The sequence below is a fragment of the Pseudopodoces humilis genome, chromosome 21, assembly GCF_049639895.1.
Source record: "Pseudopodoces humilis isolate 2021_Gansu_Grassland_sample_001 chromosome 21, ASM4963989v1, whole genome shotgun sequence".
NCBI lineage: Eukaryota > Metazoa > Chordata > Aves > Passeriformes > Paridae > Pseudopodoces > Pseudopodoces humilis.
Genome location: NC_142220.1, coordinates 2,036,249 through 2,054,625, shown reverse-complemented (window position 1 = coordinate 2,054,625; position 18,377 = coordinate 2,036,249). Strand labels below are relative to the sequence as shown.

At 47.6% G+C, this 18,377-nt stretch overlaps 1 protein-coding gene across 6 annotated transcripts in view; it reads left to right on the top strand.

Annotated features, from left to right (window-relative positions):
- The first annotated feature begins 733 nt into the window (after window positions 1–733).
- The window catches only part of KCNJ16 (potassium inwardly rectifying channel subfamily J member 16), a 31,268-nt gene continuing 13,624 nt past the window's right edge, over window positions 734–18,377 (top strand). Inside the window, exons 1-3 of one of the 6 annotated variants that reach the window (XM_088065419.1) lie at window positions 755–803; window positions 11,447–11,564; window positions 13,622–13,729. The gene's annotated coding sequence lies outside the window, so the exon portion shown is untranslated. Of the gene's footprint in view, window positions 804–11,351; window positions 11,565–13,574; window positions 13,730–18,377 lie in introns of all 6 variants that reach the window. The other 5 variants (XM_088065417.1, XM_088065418.1, XM_088065416.1 and 2 more) reach the window with 5 other exon arrangements.

The window sequence follows — 18,377 nt, the reverse complement described above, 5'->3', positions numbered from 1 at the left end:
CTCCTGTGTGGGGATGAAGGTTGTGCTCACCTTTGTCCAGGGATCTTTTTGTCCCTGTGAAGAGGAAGGACTCTGGGAAGTTGTGTGTTTACATCAGTCCTTCCACTGAACTCACCCAGTCCAGCTGTACCATTTGCATTCATCCTGCACCTTTGATTTTTTTCTCTCTGCTCTTGGGTGAAGTGAATTCTAGAAGAAAACTTCTTGCTGAGGCAAATTCCATCAGCACAGAAAAGGACACAGTGTGCGATTTCAACAGAAAATGAGATTGCACTTCTTGTGCAGGCTGGAAGTCCTTACCTTAACCTCATGCTAATCTAGAAACAAAAGACTTCTTACAGGAAAAAAAAAAAATAAATAAAATAGACCCTACTACAAACTGAGCCTGTTTATTCTGAAGTTGTCTATCAGTGGCTAACTCCAAACCCAATCTCATGGGTAAATATTTGCAGAACCATTTGAATGATGAAGGGCTTTTATTACCTGGGAGAGTTTCCTGCTCCTTGCCTTGGAAAGGCTCCCCTGGATGTGCAGGGTGGCCCCAGCTCCCTGCCTGGAGTGTCCCAGCTGGGAAGAGGCTGCTGAGGAGCAGCTTGGGTGATCCTCAAGGTGCAGCCAGGCAGACCCCCCGAGCTCGCTCCCAAGAACCAGAGTCAATGTTTAACCCGAGTCTTTGGCGTTCACAGCTCGTGCCTTTCTTTATTATTAACCCAGCCCCTGTTTTTCTGCACAGATTGCAGAGCTGCTGCCAGAGGGACACGGAGGAGCCTCCAAAGAACTTCCTGGTGGCTGCCTGAGCAAAGGTAAAGCTCCTTTTGTGTCCTTTCCATTTCCATCCCTGCGCATTCCTGGGTTCTGCTCTTCTGTTGGGCCAGAACAACCTGGCAGCAGCCAGCTTGGCTGGATTGTGTCTCTTAATCACTGCATAAATCCAGCTGATTTCATCCTAATTTGACCCAAACTGATGTGTCTCTAGCCATAAAGAGTGAATTTATTTATTCCCTGGTACACTCTTGTCCATTGCTTTTTTCCTCCATACCAACAGCCTTGTCTCTTTAACTGGTTTTTTATTCCTCTTCTAATAATTTTTGTATTTTCATGTTTTATGCTCAAGTCTGTGAAGGTTTGTCTCTTTTTCTCCCTGCACTAGGGCAAATCTACATTTACATCAGCCCTTTCACTGAGCTCACCCAGTCTGGTTGTACCATTTACATTCATCTTCCACCTTTGATTTTTTTTCTCTCTGCTCTTGGGTAAAGTGGATTCTAGAAGAAAACTTCTTGCTGAGGCAAATTCCCTCAGCACAGCACAGAAAAGGACAGGGACCCTCATCTCGTGTTTGTTCTGGGTGCTCTGTCAGTGTGATGGGAATACTTGTTTTTAAATCATGAGTATTTGTTTATAAACCATGAATATTTGCTTTTAAATAATATTTCATGTGTGTGCTATGTGGTGTCTCAAAACTGGTCCTCAGAGGGTTAGGCTCACTTGCTCAAATATATTTCTTTTATTTGTTGCGATATAAATTTATATAAAAAATAATAGAATGGAAGCTTTTCATGTTCAGAACAATTCATCCTTTAGGAAATATTCTGTGTCCAGCTCCAGCTGTTTATTTTGGGGGTCATGGCTCCATCAGCAAGGGATGATAATGTGGCCAATGGACATTTCCAAACCTTCCACCACGTCTAGAGAGGTTCAGTCATTTCTCCCCCACTGAAGAATCCTGGAATGAATGGGAGTATTGGTGGTATAAATTATTATTTATTGGAATATTGTCAGTACAGGCCCAAGTGACCCTGGAAATGTAAATCATAACATAGGAAAAATAAACGAAGAGTTGTCTGATTTGAGGAAATGGAAACCTTGGCTATGAATTAAGTGAGAAGCTTTGAACCCCTTCCTACAATGGCCAGATTCAGATGCTGCAATTTACCCAAAGATTAAGAGATAAACAAGCAAAGAAACCAGAACAAAACACAAACCTGGCCTCTAAAAAATGGGGGAGTTGGCAAAGTGATCAAGAACCTTGTGGCTGTTCAAAGGTGACCTGGGGCAACAGAGGATGAATTTATCATCATTTTTATCAGGAGTTTAATGTTTGTTAAGAGCCCAGAGATTTCTCCATTTCCTGAGCGTTTCCCCCCCCCCCCCAATCTGGCAATTCTACAAAGCATAAATTGGACTTTAAAGGAATTTGCCTGGCTTGCTCTGGGTGCCACGAAATGCAAATACAGATGATGGCATCAAAAGGGCAAGGAGAGCTTTGAAGATCCAGCTCTTGTCAGGGAGCCAGGGAGCCAACGGAGCAGGGAGAGCTGGAATCCTCAGGAGAGGACACTCTGCCTGCTGGGGAAAGCAAACACTCCTCAGGACAAGCTCATGGCTTTCTCCTGGATAATCCCACAGGCCAGCCCAGCTGCCTCATCTCAGCTCCAGAGCTGAAGTGGCTGAGGAAAAAAAGTGGAAAAGGAGTTTCCCAGAGGGATCTTCCGGAGAAAAAAGGAGGGAAAGGAGAAGTGCCTTAATTCTATTTTGCTCATATTAGAAGCAGACAAACTCCTTGTGGCTGAGTTAATTTCTGGCTCTGGGAACCAGCAGCAAAATCCCCAGCCCAACAGGACCTGGAGCTGTGGAGGGGTTTTGGTTCATTGGTTGAGGTTTAGTTGGGTTTTTTTGGGATTTTTTGGGAAGCCAGTCCCCAAACCATGTTGCTGATACTGAATGATAGGATACATTGGATTTCACTTTATTTTCCTTCATGGACACAGGAACAGAGGGTGGAAAAACCTCATTTTCCAGCACCACTGCCCCATCCAATCTCGGTGCCATTATCCTGACAATAAATACCTTAGACTTTCTTGGGGAAAAAAGTGCAAAGGAGGAACTGGGTTTTATTCCTCATTCCAGCTTCTGATTTCCCACATAACTCCACAGCACAAGATTCCTTTGTGTCCCAGCAATCAAGCCTTAAAAAGCACAGATAATAACAGAAATACATCCCATGATATGATCAGGGTTTCTTTTTCAGCATCTAATGATGTTAAAATAAATGGAATTATGTTGCTTTTCCTTTTTTTTAAGTCAGTAAATTCCCAAAGAGGATTTGCCCCATTTTTACAATGTGCTTAAGGACTTAGAGCTCATGATCAAATGCAGATTTATTATGGGCATGAGGGCTGGCATGCAGTCTCTGCTCAGAGCTGCTCAGGGCCTTTTTGTTCTGCTCCAGGAGGGTTTTTTCCCATCTTCATCGTGATTCCTGAGGCCAGATGTGGCCTTTTGCAGTTGTTTGGGTTTTTTTTAATTTGTTGAGAAAAAGTGGTAAATGCTAAATCAAAGAGCAAGGAGAGGTGGGGCTGTGGGCAGGAGCTGGAAAATATCACTCTAGTGGGAAGTTTTTCCTTCTGTTTTTGAGGATATTCCCACTGAGCTGGGTGGATGCTGGATGAAATCCCAGCTCTGTCTCTGACTCTCCCCCTCTGCTGGCAGTGCTGGCAGAGCTGCACAGGAGCTCCCAGCTCTGCCAAAAAATCCCTGCAGGAATCCCGGAGCGAGGAACTCTCCTCGCTCCATCCGAGGGTGAAGCACCCGAGGCAGCTCTGGGGTGGTGGAAAGCAGGAAAATGAGAGTATTTAGGGAGGGGTTGTGCAGTCTGAGCTGTGTCTGTTTGCTTTCATAGCTGTGGAACCAAGGGCAGGCTGTGGCTGAGAACACCTGGGTGAGGAGACAGCGATGGTTGGAGTATTCAGGAAGGGCACCCAAGGCTTTTACAACACTTCCTTTGATAACCCAAATCAGATCCCATCACTAAACCAACAAAGCATCAAATTATTCTTATATTTGGAAACGCAAAATAGACGAAACACAAACTATTGATGCAGATAAGATTGTCTCACATCCTTTTGAAAGGCACTGCAATACACAGAATACACAGCACTGGTCTATCACTGAAATATCATTTAGAGATCTCTAAAACTGGGTTTTTTAAAGTGCACAAAGATGGGATTGTAGCACATGAAATGCTGAGTTTTTGTGCACACGATGTGAGGGAGCTTTGTCTGGTAAGAACATTTTCTTGCTCCTGCTTCTCAGCCCTTCGTGATGAAGATTTTTTTTTTTTAAATTCTCAATCTACTCTGCACAATTCTTTGCTTTGTTCAGCGCAAAGACTTGAAAGTTGCCAAAAGTAAATGACAAACTATTGGAGGAAGAGAAATCCAGTCCTTTAAGCAAACTCTTCCACCAGTGTTTAGAAATCCCCTCTCTCCATGGGATGAACTTTAAAGTCCCTTCCAACCCAAATCATTCCATGATTCTATGAAACAGCCTCAGCCCAAAATTAATTATTAATGTTCAAGAGATATGCCTTGGACTAATTAATTCCAACCCTCATTAAACCAAATGATGGTTTTATTAAATTACCAGATCAGATCCACAGATTTAGTGGCTGCTAAATTTTCTTCTGATATAATTCCATGAACAGAAACATTTTTTTGAGAAGAGGAGAAAGCACAACCAATATTTTACTGAAAATAATTTCCAGGTAATCTTTTCTGCAGAAAAAAAAAAAAACCAACACATTTTCTCTGTATTCCTTTAGTGCTGATGAAAGGGCTTAGCAAGAGCATTCAGAGAAAGGATTTGCCGGTCAGGGCCTTGGGCACATTTTCAAAACTCAGACACTTCCACCTTGTCTTTTGTTCCCAGCTTGAATTCCCCAAATCCTCTTAGGTTAATTTGTTTTCCAGCACAAACCCCTATGAAACCTAAACTGCCAGAAGGGCTTTTTCTTTTTTTATTTCGCTCTGCACGGGGGAGGATTGAGCTCGTCCCGCTGGGGCCGGGGGATGTCGGGGGTTTCCCTTCCAGCGCTGCCGGAGCCGCTGTGGTGCTGAAGGGATAGCGCCGGCCTGCCCGCACCCAAACTGTGTCCAACCGCACCCAAACTGTGTGTGACCGCACCCAAACTGTGTGTGACCGCACCCAAACTGTGTGTGACCGCACCCAAACCGTGTGTGACCGCACCCATCCCGTGTGTGACCGCACCCAAACCGTGTGTGACCGCACCCAAACCGTGTGACCGCACCCAAACTGTGTGTGACCACACCCAAAGTGTGTGTGACCGCACCCAAACCGTGTGTGACCGCACCCAAACCGTGTGTGACCGCACCCAAACTGTGTGTGACCGCACCCATCCCGTGTGTGACCACACCCAAACTGTGTGTGACCGCACCCAAACTGTGTGTGACCGCACCCATCCCGTGTGTGACCGCACCCAAACTGTGTCCAACCGCACCCAAACTGTGTGTGACCGCACCCAAACTGTGTGTGACCACACCCAAACTGTGTGTGACCACACCCAAACCGTGTGACCGCACCCAAACTGTGTGTGACTGCACCCAAACTGTGTGTGACCACACCCAAACTGTGTGTGACCACACCCAAACCGTGTGACCGCACCCAAACTGTGTGTGACTGCACCCAAACTGTGTGTGACCGCACCCAAACTGTGTGTGACCACACCCAAAGTGTGTGTGACCGCACCCAAACCGTGTGTGACCGCACCCAAACTGTGTGTGACCGCACCCAAACTGTGTGTGACCACACCCAAAGTGTGTGTGACTGCACCCATCTCGTGTGTGACCGCACCCAAACTGTGTGTGACCACACCCAAACTGTGTCCAACCGCACCCAAACTGTGTGTGACCGCACCCAAACTGTGTGTGACCGCACCCAAACCGTGTGTGACCACACCCAAACTGTGTGTGACCGCACCCAAACCGTGTGTGACCACACCCAAACTGTGTGTGACCGCACCCAAACTGTGTGTGACCGCACCCATCTCGTGTGTGACCACACCCAAAGTGTGCGTGACCGCACCCAACTCGTGTCCAACCTGTGTCCGACCGCACCCAAACCGTGTCCAACCCGTGTCCATCTGCTCTGCACCCATCTCGTGTCCAACTCCACCCATCCTGTGTCTGATCCATGTCCATCCTGTGTCCACCTGCACCCAACCCATGTCCAACCCCTGTCTGACCTCACCCATCCCGTGTCTGATCCGTGTCCATCCCGTGTCCATCCCGTGTCCATCCCATGTCCAATGCACACCTGACCCACACCTGACCCCAACCCCCGCCTCCTGACCCCTATTTTCCAATGATTTTCCACAAAGGGAAGCAGTGTCCAAGTGCTCCAACACCGCTGTCTGGAAGAAAAGTTGTTCAAAGCAATATTCCTGCCCCAAAGTTGGTTTTAGGATTGAGGGACAGGAGTGTTGAGACTGGAAAAGACCTCTGAACTCTCTGAGTTCAACCATTAACCCAACATGGCCAAATCCACTGCCCCATGTCCCCAGGTGCCACATCTGCACAACTTCTGAATCCCTCCAGGGATGGGGACTCCACCACTGCCCTGGGCATCTGTGCCAGGGTTGGGCAGCCTTTTCTGCCTAAAAATTCTTCCTGATATCCAACCTAAACCTCCGCTGGTACAACTTGAGGCTGTTTCCTCTTGTCCTATCACTTGTTGTTTGGGAGAAGAGACAGACCCCACCTCTCTCCACGCTCCTGTCAGGGAGTTGTGCAGAGCCAACTTTTCCCCATGCTGAGCCCCTTTCCCAGCTCCCTCAGCCGCTCCTGGTGCTCCAGACCCTTTCTCCCTCAATTGTTCTCCTTTGGGGTCACTCCAGCACCCCAAAGTCCATGGACAACCTCCACTGTGTTCCATGGAACTGTTTCTCCTCCCTTATGAAACACACTGAGATTTTAAACGCCAGCAGTGTTTAATGCCCCCAGTACTGAGCTCTTGCGCTGCTTTGCCAGCACAGGGCCAAGATTTGTCTCCAGCCTGAATTTCCTCAGCCTAATGAGGCAGGACACACGTCAGGCCTGGTGCTAAACTGCTGCAGGGGAGTGCTGGCTGTTGTTGAACAGCTGCTGGATCCTGCCTGAGAGGGAAATCCATTCCCAGGTTGTATTTGGGGTTGTAAAGTTTGCAACCGTGCTGGGGAAACAGCAGAGCCACGGAGCCGTTCTGAATTATTAGGAATGTTCAGTCACACAGAACAAGGACCATAAAGCAGGGGTCAGGTGCTGGCTGGCCCCGGGCTGGGCAGGGACAGGGAGCACAGGTCACCCCCAGGGCAAGGGCTGCTGCTGAGCAGCAACAGCTCCGTGGGCAGAGCCCGTTAGCAATTGCCCTCTGGCCTCTGGAACTGGCTGCATCCAGACAGCTCAAAAATCTTGGAACCCCACTGGAGAGGCTGTGCATGGGCAGTGGGAGGTTCTGGGAGAGATCTGCAAGGAATACAGGACCTGGAATTGTGAATGCTGGTGAAAACCCAGAACTTTTCTTACTCAAACACTTTTGAAAAAAAACCCCAAATTTCTGATTCTCGGTAACACCTGTAGGACCAAGGGGTCAGCACAGAGGTTGGCAAGGGCTGAGTTATTTCTATTTATCAACTATCCTATCTGAATCCCCCTGCTGAGGGCAGAATATTTAGGATTTCCATGGCAATTTATTTCTGAGCCCCTCTTCCAGCCAGACTGACGCTTGTCAGCTGATCCAGGGGTGCTGGAGGTGGCGGCTGAATTTATTCAAGCAATCACATTCTCTTTCCCAAGGCTAAAGCCCATGAATATGGAGTTAGCCGAGCGAATTGACAGGGATTCCATCCCCATGAACATGGATAATGTTCCAGCCCTGGAGAGCAGCATTTAATTGATGAGTGGGATTATATTTACACAGCAATTATAACAAAGTCAAGGTTGGCTTTCTGGGAAAGGCTATTTGCTTTATCCTCGCTGCCTGGTTGTCCAGGAAAGCTTTTCCTTTATGGACGAGCAGAAAAAAAAACTGAGAGCAGATGCACTCAGCTCTTTTCATAGCCTGCAAATAGCCCATGAAGCCAACTCAGGAGCCACCAAGGGGTTGCCTTGGCTACATCCATTAATTGACTCCATTCTAAGTGGGATGCTGATTGTTTACCCGCTGAGGAATTAAGAGTCAGTCCCTGCTATCCTCAGATGGCTGCTCAGGCCCAATGTAAAATGGATAAGGGCTCATTGCAAATCCCACATGAGTCAATGGGCATCTCTGTCCCCATTGCCTTCAGAGCTGGAATTAGCCAGCCCCGCTGCCGTGCCCTGAAATATGGAATTTTTGTCCTCAAGGCACCTCTGCAAGGTAAAGCCACTGACTCAGGTCAGGGATGGAAAGCTGGGGCCAGGAAAGCAACCTCAGAATCACCCAGGAGTCCTGGCCCTCGCTGTCCCTTCAGTCTGGATTTCTTTCCATGGGATGTGGAGAGAGGAAAGGAGTGTGCCTGAGGTTTGTCCAGCTTGGAGCTGGAGCTGGAAACTGGGAGGTGATTTCACATCTTGTGCAGTCAGGGAGACCAACAGCTGCATTCAGGTGCCTCTTTATGGGGCCTAGCTGGAATTAAGGAAAGGAATTAAAAACTTTGGAAAACCAGAGGGTGGTGAGGAGCTCAGAGCAGCTCTGAGCTCTGGCAAGGCAAGCAGAAATGTGCAGGAGGTGCCCAGAGAGCACCTGCAGACCTCGGAGGGGAGAAGAGCTGTGGTCAGCAGCCAAATCCCAATGCCACACTCATCCTTCTTCATGGACAGACAGGAGCCAGCACCTGCAATCCTGACTTTCCAAAATGGTCAGAAACATTTATCCTTCTCTTGAAGTTCTGAATTCAGCGTGGTTTAGGTCCATCTTAGTTATTGCAGAAGGAGAATATCCCTACCTGGATTATCCCTGTGCCAGAGACAGAGAAACCAACCTGGGTGTCTTGAGCTTTTTACCACAAAAAGAGCTTTTTGTTTCCTCTTAGCCCAAGCTCAGTCCTGACATGGAAATTTTCTCCCCAGTTGACATTAGAATTAACTTGTTGACATCATTAGCAGAGCACATAATAGATAGCTGAACTGCTCTGATATTTATCTTTAGGTCAACAGCTCTAGAGACTCCAGAGGCAAATTAGAAAAAAAAAAAAAGCATAGACTCTTTATTAGTAGAACTTAATTTAACTGTATTCAAACTTCATTAGGGAATTAAAAAAAATGACCTTTCTTAATGCACTCCTGCTTTATAAAGTATGGAATGAGAATATTAGATTTGTTTGATCCTGGTCCCCATTAGGCACCACGGTAGATGAGAATGCACAAACTCCCTCCTTGAGTTAGGACTCTTGGATGTCAAATCAAAGCCCAGGTGCTCCAAAACCCATTTCCTTTCCTTTCCTCCGTGTTTTATGTTTCCTAGCCCTGTAATTCTCCCCAGGAAACCAGCAGAAATCTTAATTTCTTACTCCCCTCCCTGGCCCAAGTAACAGCTCTGGTGATTTAAACAATCAAGCACATGTTCTTACACTGTCTGCACCTCCTGCTCGCCAGAAACGGGGATGTGGTGAGGAAAACCATGGAGGAAAGGAGAGGAAATGACATTAACCTTTTCCATCTGATAAATAAGGGCTCTATTCAGCTGCAGTAATCCACATCCTTCCCTAGAGATCCAGTTAATGTCATACCTAAGGGCTCGGTTAATTTCAAATTATTTCCACACTGGCCAGCTGATTTCTTGGTGAATTATTCAGTCCCTGCTCACATGGAAAAGGACTGGAGCTCTCCTGTCCTTCCCAACACCCTGCACAACCTCTTGGTGTGCCAGAGGCTCTGTGACAGCCCCCAAACAGAGACTTTTGTGCTGATTTTCATGGGACCACCACTCTACAAGCACTGAAGGTCCCCTGAGCTGCTCTTCCCTGCAGGGACCTCCTCCCTGCCCGATCAAACATTCAGCACCTGCCGTTTTTATGGAATTAAAAGAGAGTTTGAGCTGGGAATGGGTGGAAACTTAGAGCAACAGCCCCAGCCAGGCTGCAAAACGGGTTCTGCACGTGTTTGCTGGGGTTTGAGGTGGTGGATTGGGATCAGTGGCCACTGCGGGGTGGATGGAGGGATCCACACGCTCCAAGGATAAAAAGCTGGGGATTGAAATGTGTTTTTTCCCCTTTCTCCTTCTGCACTACACGGATGGTTCCGGGGTCTGCTGAGTTGGGAGGGACGAGGGACGTCTGCAGGCATCGAGGGAGGGGTTTGCAAGGCAGGACAGGGAATCAGGGAACACAAATCCACTTGGGAATCAGTGGGAAACACCAGCCTGATGTGAAAACACGGGATTTATCTCAGTGTCAGGAAAATGAATCCACAAACACCAGAGGTTTATGTCCAAAAAGGAGACAGAGGAGTCCTGTAACTTTGCTCCAATAAAGGGCGAGCCCACGGGGCACTCCCCATGGGGACTCCCAAAATTTTAAGAGGATGCAGCCTCCTTTTTATCCCAATTTCCTGACCACATTTCCCACTCTCCTTCTCCATTGGCTGAGGTACTTGGGAGGTACAGACTTCCCAAAACCCCTCATACCCCTTTCTCATCTTTGTTTTCCCTTGTGTCTCTCTTCTTTTTCTCTAAATCCACAGCTTGGAGGGAGTAACAGAATGTGGAATTCCTATGGAATTTATGGTTCCCCCCATTGCTTCTTTCCCTTCTCCACATCTGGCCTTATCCACCAGGCCCACAGTTTGTTTGTGAAGTCAGCTCCTTCCCATTCCTTTCAATCCCTCTTCTTTTGATTTTCTCAATAATTGTCTTTACAAACCTTAGTTATCACTGACTTTACTCCCTGTTCCTGGCTCTTTTTTGGTTTTGCAATTGTTTTTGTAGCCATTGCTGGGTCTGTAGGCACAGCTACTGCCTGCATCCCCTTCATCACACATTGAGTAAGTGGCACTAAGAGAGGGATCATGCATGGTAAAACAATTAGAGTCACACAACAGGAAAAATAAACCTTTCCTTTCACCCACACTCCACCAGGTAACCACAAAAACACATCCAATTCCCATCCTCTCCACGTTTGGACTGGTGCATGAGCTAACTTTTTATTCCCTTTGTTGTTTGTTTCACTACTTTTCCACTGTCACCTCTTTGCAGGCAGCAGTTTGAGTCATTTAATTTTTCCACACATTAGTATTGATCCCAAACCCACTGAAACCATGGGAATCTCCTCATTGGCACCAAGGCATTTGGGATTAAGTTCCTACCTTATGAGACACGCTCCTTCCTCTTTGATTCTTTTCCCCTTCAGGGAGTGTAGCTACCAGAACATAACAACCCAAAGTTGGGTGCAATTTTGCAACTTTTCTGATGCTGTAACGAGCTGTGCTCCCAGGGTTCATTATGAGGCTGTCTTGAAACTTGCTGGTGAAACAGGAAAAACAAGAAATCTGACCTCACCGCAGTGCTTAATTGAAGTGCATTTATTGACTGTTTTTCAGCTCTTATAGCAACTGTGTTTGCTGAGAACTGAGGGCTCCTGGCTTTAATTCACCCTTAGCAGACACAACCTTGACAAAAACCTGTCCCACTCCAGGGCTGGACTGGGATTGGGCTGGAAGCTGCAGCTGGAGATTGGAGATTTCCCTCTCCTTGTGATGCTCTTCAGCTTCCCTCCCTCTCCAGGACACCCATGTGGGCTGAAAATGTCAGAGGTAAGGCAAGAGCATCATGCCAGGCATGTTTTTGGTGATTTCTTGGTGCCAGGGCAAGAAACCTGAACCAATAAAGAGAACAAACCCCTCTGCTAAAAGATCTTAAAGATTCTTCAAGCTGCAAATCTTTTGAAGAGTCTGGATCTCCAACCTCATGCAGCTGAGGAGGGAGGACTGATAAAAACCCGAAGCAGAGCCAGACTGGTTGGATTTCTGCTGGGAAATCCACCTTTGACACAGCAGTGCTGCCACTGGCGTGCGCTTAACGCTGCTGAATTCTTATCCCCGTGCATCTGCACTGGAAATTCGGGCAGAAAGCTGCAGGCTGTGACCGTGCTGTAACCTGAAGAACAGTTCCTCGCTTCCCCCAGCAGGCAGTGGTGCCTCCAGCCATGATCCATCAGGGCTGAACTTTGCCCGGTTGTGTCTGGGTTTGGGGAGCTGTCTCTGAGGCAGGAGGGAATTCTGAGCTTTCTGCTGCATCTCTCCCTGATCTCGAGTGGGGAGCTGAGCCCAGCTGAGCACAGCTGAAAGGGGCAGGGTGTGAGTTCTGCAGGAGGGCTGGAAATCACTCCAGGAATAGATGGAGGAGATGGATGTGGCCCTCCCCTGGCACAGGAGGTAAAGCTGAGCTTGCAACAAGTGCAAGGAGGAATTTTTGGATATGATGTCACACTGCCTCCGTGTGAGACCCGCTGGTTTCACCTCTAATTCATCTGGCTGTAATCTTAAATTAATCTGGGTTGGGTTTTTTTTCCCCCCAAGAGTTTTGGAGCCCTTTTGGCTTTGCAGAGCTGCTGGTGCTCAGCACAGAGTGACACCAGTGACCCGGGTAAAGGAATCCTCTGAACCCTCATTATCCCAGCCCAGGTGCATGTCCCAGAGGATGTGGGGCTCTATCCAAGGAGTCTGGGATGCAAATTCCTGCAGATGACAGTCATTAGTCTATTAAATGTTTGTTTTTCTGTTTGATGAGTAGGGAAGAGGCAGCGACTCTGCAGAGAACAGACCTGGAAATTGCAGATTTGTGCCCAAACCACCAACTTAAAAAAGCTTTAGAGACTGAAAGAGACCGGCTGTCAGTTCTGTTGGAGGCTGCAGGGCAGTGGGAGGGTGGAAGTTGTTTCATCACAGCCCCCAGCCTCTTGGCTGCTTTTTCCTGGCATTTATTAGCAAAAACTCGTGCCATGGGCTGCCAGCAGCAAAGCTGCATGGCCAGGAGGACACAGGCACCAGCAGCACTGAATTCATTTGACACAGCCCGAGTTGAGAATTTATTGATAAACCCGGGGTAAAATCAGTGTTTGCATCTTGGTTCTAAAAACCTGAACATTCCCAGGGATGGGTTTTGTCCACCTGAGCCAGAACACCTGGAAAGGCCTGTGGAAGTGGAAGCTTTTTACACTGACCTCATTTCTGTGGTCACTGTGACCTGTTAAAAACCTCCCCCGGCTCTCTGGGATCCTCTCAGGTGACAGGGACAGAGCTGAGCTGGTCCCTATGCAACCAATTCAGAGCATGGAGTAAAGCAGGAATTTAAAATAACCCGCTGTGAGGGCAGGTTAGCAGCAGCACAGGGTTCTGAGGGGGAAAAATGAGGAATTCAGCCATCTCTTGGAGACATTTGTTGCACAGACTGGTGCTGGGATGCAAGGATAAAATCCAAGGCCCAAAGGTGTCTGTGCTGCCTGCTAAAAGCCCTTTCCACTTTTTCAACAGCCCTCCTGTCAAGGCTGCTCTGAAGGGGCTGTAATTACCTCTGGAGCAGTTTATCAGGGAAATGGGGAAGGTTTGGGGTCAAGCCGGATCCTGGTGTAAATCCTTTGGTTGCTTCACACTTATTGCAAAGCGGACCTTGAGCCTTTTTGAGAAAAACAATTGGGAAACTGCTGGGCTCCCCAAAGTAGCATTTTTCTCACCAGTTCCAATGTGCTGAAAGGACGGGATTTTCTGTGAACTTTCTTTTTTCTTTCTTTTTTTCTGGTTTTTTTTTTTCCTTCTCTTTGAGAGGGGGAGGAGTTGTGTCTAAAAAAACAAACCCAACCTGTCGTTCTCAGCTCTGCCAACCTGTCAGTCCAGCCATGCAAGAAGAGAGGGAGAGAGACAGAGCAAAAGAAAAGAGGGAGTGAAGCAGAGATTCTTTCAAACCTCAGCAGGACATTAAGGTAAAGCCCATTTCTCACTTCCCTAATTGCTCTTTCCTCTGTGTTTGTACACGAAAACAGAAATTCTGCTGCCTTAGAGAGCTTTAAACCAACTGGGCAGCCCGGGTGGGAATAAACTGCTCCTCGTTCAGCTGGAGGGGTGTTTGGAGTGGAACCTGGCAGCTCGCTCGCTGTTGTTTGGAAACACGGTTTGTGCGGCTGGAATTCGCCTCAATTTGAATATTAAAGAGAGGCAGAGCTTGTTGGATCCCGTGCTTAGGGAGGGTGCTAAGCTGTGTAATTGCAGGGCTGAGCCGGGCTCTAATTACGGCAGATCAGGGTGAGAACTTGTCAGAGAGGAGGGAAATCCTTCCGGAGCTGCCAACTGCAGGGCTCTGCCACCTTCTCCTGCAGCACCGGGCCCTGCTGGGGATGGGCTGTGGGACCACCCAGAGCCCGATTTGGCATCTCCTCCCTTCCCTTCTGTCCTTTCTGTCCCTCCTGGAGGGGCTCAGCATCTCCGGAGGGTTCCTGAGCCAGCAGGGCAGAGCAGCACAGGCGCTCGCAGCTCCCCCCGAGGAGACTGCGGCTCGCAGAGTGTGAGAAAGGCTGGCTGCAATGAGTCAGAGGGATCACCCTGCCTTGGGAGCCTGCTCGGGGTTTGCTGGGATAACTGGGAGCAGGAATAGGCACAGCTTGCTGGATCTGAGTGTCCGTGTGAGCGCCTGTGTCACCTGGGCACTGATGGGGCTGGGCAAGGAGCCTGCCGAGAGATTTTGCCCCCTCCTATGCCATGAAAATCCACCAAAAAAAAGGTGAGAAAGCAAGAATCCTGCTCATCCCCCTTAGAAATCCCTCTATTTCTATATCCCCGAGCAAACATTTTAAGGTGTAAAACTCTGTGATACCTTTCTGGGGGTCTGGAGAGGTCCCACAAGAGGCAGGGTGGTCAGGATTTGCTCTCCTCGCTGTGTCCCTGGGCTGTTCACTCCTGTGGACCTGTCCCCAGCAGCTCACCTGGCACACAGAGCCACAAGGAGCCAGAGACAGACAGTGCTGCTGCCTCTGAGAGCCCTGGAATGCCTTTGCCAGGGCTTTGGTTACACACTCCTGGCTTCTGCATCTTCCTTTTGTTGACCTTCCTCAAATCCTCCTGCCTGTGCTGTGGATCAAAGCTCTTTTCCAGGCAGTGGCCACCACAAGCCTGGAAATCCAGAGGGGATCCAGATTTTATCTGTCCAGATAAAAACCTCTGCAAAGTCCTGGTGTTCCATCATTTTCCCTTTCTCCTGGGATCCTCTCCTCTCCTGGGAGCCCTGACTCATTCCCTGAGGGGATGGTGATACAGAGTGTGATTATAAACATTTAATAAATAAAAAAACCTTCTTTTAGAGTGTTTTCTGTAGTATTGTTGTGAGCTTTCTTGCTCACAAGCTGGCATAGAGAGGGAAGTGCTTTTTCAGTGAACATAGTGGGTGGAGAAGAGGAAGTGAATATTTAAATTTTGGTGGAGATAAACTTTTTTACTCCTTGTTACAGTAAGAGAAATTAGTCACTGAAAGAAGGACGGGAGGAAAATTGGATTTCCTGATCTGCAAAGACTTCACTAATGAATCTCACAGCACTTCTGCATCTTCTCTTTTCTCTTTCTCTTTTCTCTTCTCCCCCACCCCATACTCCACGATGCTTCTGGACTTTTCTGGAACCAGAGCAGACATTATGGAGCACTCTCCCGATTCCTGCTCTGGAAAAGGTGTGAGTGCAGTGAGATAACGAGATCGGGGCTGCTAAATCAGCCGAGCTGGGACAGCCCATCCATTCCTGACAAACCCAGGCTTTATTACAGCACTTGATGGATGGTTTGGCAGCGCTCAGCAAATGCCGGCTGATCAATCTGAGTTAACCGGCTGCAAACTCGCTAAATTCAGGTTCTACCCAGGCAATCCGTATTTTAGATGGGCTTCATTAGTGTAGCAGCAGCTCTGTGCTGGAAGCGTCGGAATTAGCATCCAGGAACTCCCCGGGATTTCTGTGCCTGTCACTGCGGAGGCAGAAGGAGCAGGGATCGCTCGTTTGTTCGGGGAGCTTCTCCCAAAGAACTAAAACTTTAGCAAAAAACGCGTTCCCGGGAAAAAAAGGTCGAAATCTGAGCAGCCCCTCTGCCAGCAGAGGTTCTGAGCAGTGGAAAGGTCAGGAGGAAAACACTTCACACTCAGAAAGTTTCTGCCTTTCACCTCACTTTTCCCTCACCTCGCTTTTAAAATGAAGAGCTCGATACGGTTAAGGGATAAAGGGCTTTTGTTTCAGTATCTGATAAGGACTTTTATGGTGCCATAAAAATATATGGTATAAATATAAAATGTGCCATAATAATTGAAGGTATAAATCATTTTTATTTTCTTAATTTTTAACAATTTGTTAAGGTGGAATACGCTGGAATGCACATATATGGTAGATTGCATATATCATTTTATAGACCATGTAAACCAGAGGCTTGAATGAATAGCAAGACATCTTTTTATCTTACAGTGTTTTCTCTTAGATGGGTTTCATTTGGGTTTATGGGATATGTTTTAGAGGGGGTTTCGATTTTTTTAAGGTAAGCCTTTCACCAGGATGCTTCTCCCTCACCTCAGTGTTCCCTGGTGTGGCTGAAATTCCGGAGATTGCCTGATGCTCTGCCCCTTTTTCTGTCATTTGTCGCCTTTCTTGCCCAGTATTCCCACCCCGAGGTTTTGGTGAGAGGTTTGGGAAGGGAGCGCCCTTTGCAGTAATTGATTGTGCAATTAACCCTCCACGTGATAAACACAAGCAAATTCCACCCCACATTTCTGCCTGCTTTTAAACCAGGCTAAGGTCTTGATTTCATTCTTCATCTTTCCATCTTCAGCTATAAAAGAGGAATTGTCTGTCCTGTCTGGCAGGAGGCAGAGCTGGAACTCGAGAAGTGGCTGTGCTGCATCTCAAGAGGAACTGCTCCTTTCTTGCGTTTTCCAGCCATGATTCCATCCTTGGTTCCTCTTTTTAAAGCAGATAAATTCATGTTCTGAGGGTGCATGCAGGGGAGGACAATCTCCAACTCCTCAGCTGCTCTTTGTGCTGACATGCTGGGGTGGAGAGGGTTCCAGCCCTTCATTCCCTCTGGAAAGAAACAGCTGAGGAAACATTGAATTAATTTTGGGGTTCTCCTTGCTGTCATGGTACAGGACAGTGGGTCAACATTTCTCAGAGAAGATCTAAAGACTGACATTTGGTAAAAATCAACGGTCTGGCAAACAAACTGAAAAAAAAAGAAAAAAAAAGTAAATTTGGTGAACAAACATTTTTTTCAGACAATTTTTCTTCAAGGGAAAACCAAGATGGGCTCACAGAGGAGTGTGAAAGGATAAAAGAGTAAAATTTTACTGGAAAAACGCTGGAAAATTTCCATGTTTAATAAAGGCATCTCCATTCCTGAGACAACTTCACAAAACATCTCCAGCTCCTTTTAAAATATTCTCTCCCAAGCTGGTTTCAAATTGGAACCAAATTTTGTGCATTTCAACATCAGGGCACTGTTTAGGAGTGGTTTAGAACTGTTTAGAACCTGCATCACCTGGCCCTGCTCACTCCTGACTTTACAGACCCGGTTTTGGATGGCCAAGTGGCCCCTTCTGCTCTCCAGGAAATGCTGATTCCCAGCAGCCCTGGGAGAAAGAGCAATTTCCTACCTGGCTTTGTCCCACTCAGAGATAGATTAGGACGAATCTGAGCCACGGAGATGATATTCACTTCATAAAAGCAGAGGCCATAAAACGCAGGCCACTTTCCACCAGAAATCTCAACGGGGAAATTCAGATATTTCTATTTCCACTCACGAGCCTTCAGCAGCTGTTTGACTATTCATGAAAATCCTTTCAGTTTTCCACAACTGAGTGAGGACGCTTTCCAGGAGCGGCCTGTGGTGAGATTTCCAGTGCACTCTTGCTCTGGATAGACTTTAGAATATTAATATTTTCATGCTATTTTGTCACCACAACCAGTTATTCCACAAAGAAATGAGGCAATTGGTGCCTCATGCAAAAAAACCCCAAGTAACCCTCCAGCAACTCCTTCGAGTTTCTGCTATTCAGGCCTCAGAAAGGTTTGATTTGGACTTTTTCAGTGGGAATAAGTAATTAGTGCTTTGCTTTATCTGCAGTCTGCTCAAACGCAGTTCAGTGATTGGCGAGGCAGTTTTGGATGGAGGTGCAGTTGCCCTGGCAACAATCGGGAGTGAAATCAGAACCTTTTGAGCAGGCAGTGGAATGTGGTTCCACTTGGATGACAATGGGTCAGAGCAGTTTTAATGGGCAGAATGTAATCCAGCACAATAGGATTTATTGCCGCTGTGACATCAGATTGACACCATTCCTGCAAATTCTTCGGCTTGTGACAGACCTCAAACCTGCTCGCTGGAAAAACTCGGGAAAACGCCGTTAACCATTTTGTTTTCCGAATCAGCCGGAGCCCCTGTGTCCCAGCGGGGTGGGAGGAATATCTTCCAAGGCAGTGAAACCCAAGCTCCCTGCATGGAGCCCTGATGAGTGGCTGTCCTGGACACCAGGAATGATTCTGAGAACCAAAGGCTCCTTCCTGCCGGGTGCTGAGCGTGCTGGCCCAAATCTGCCGGAGAACTTCCGCGCTTGCC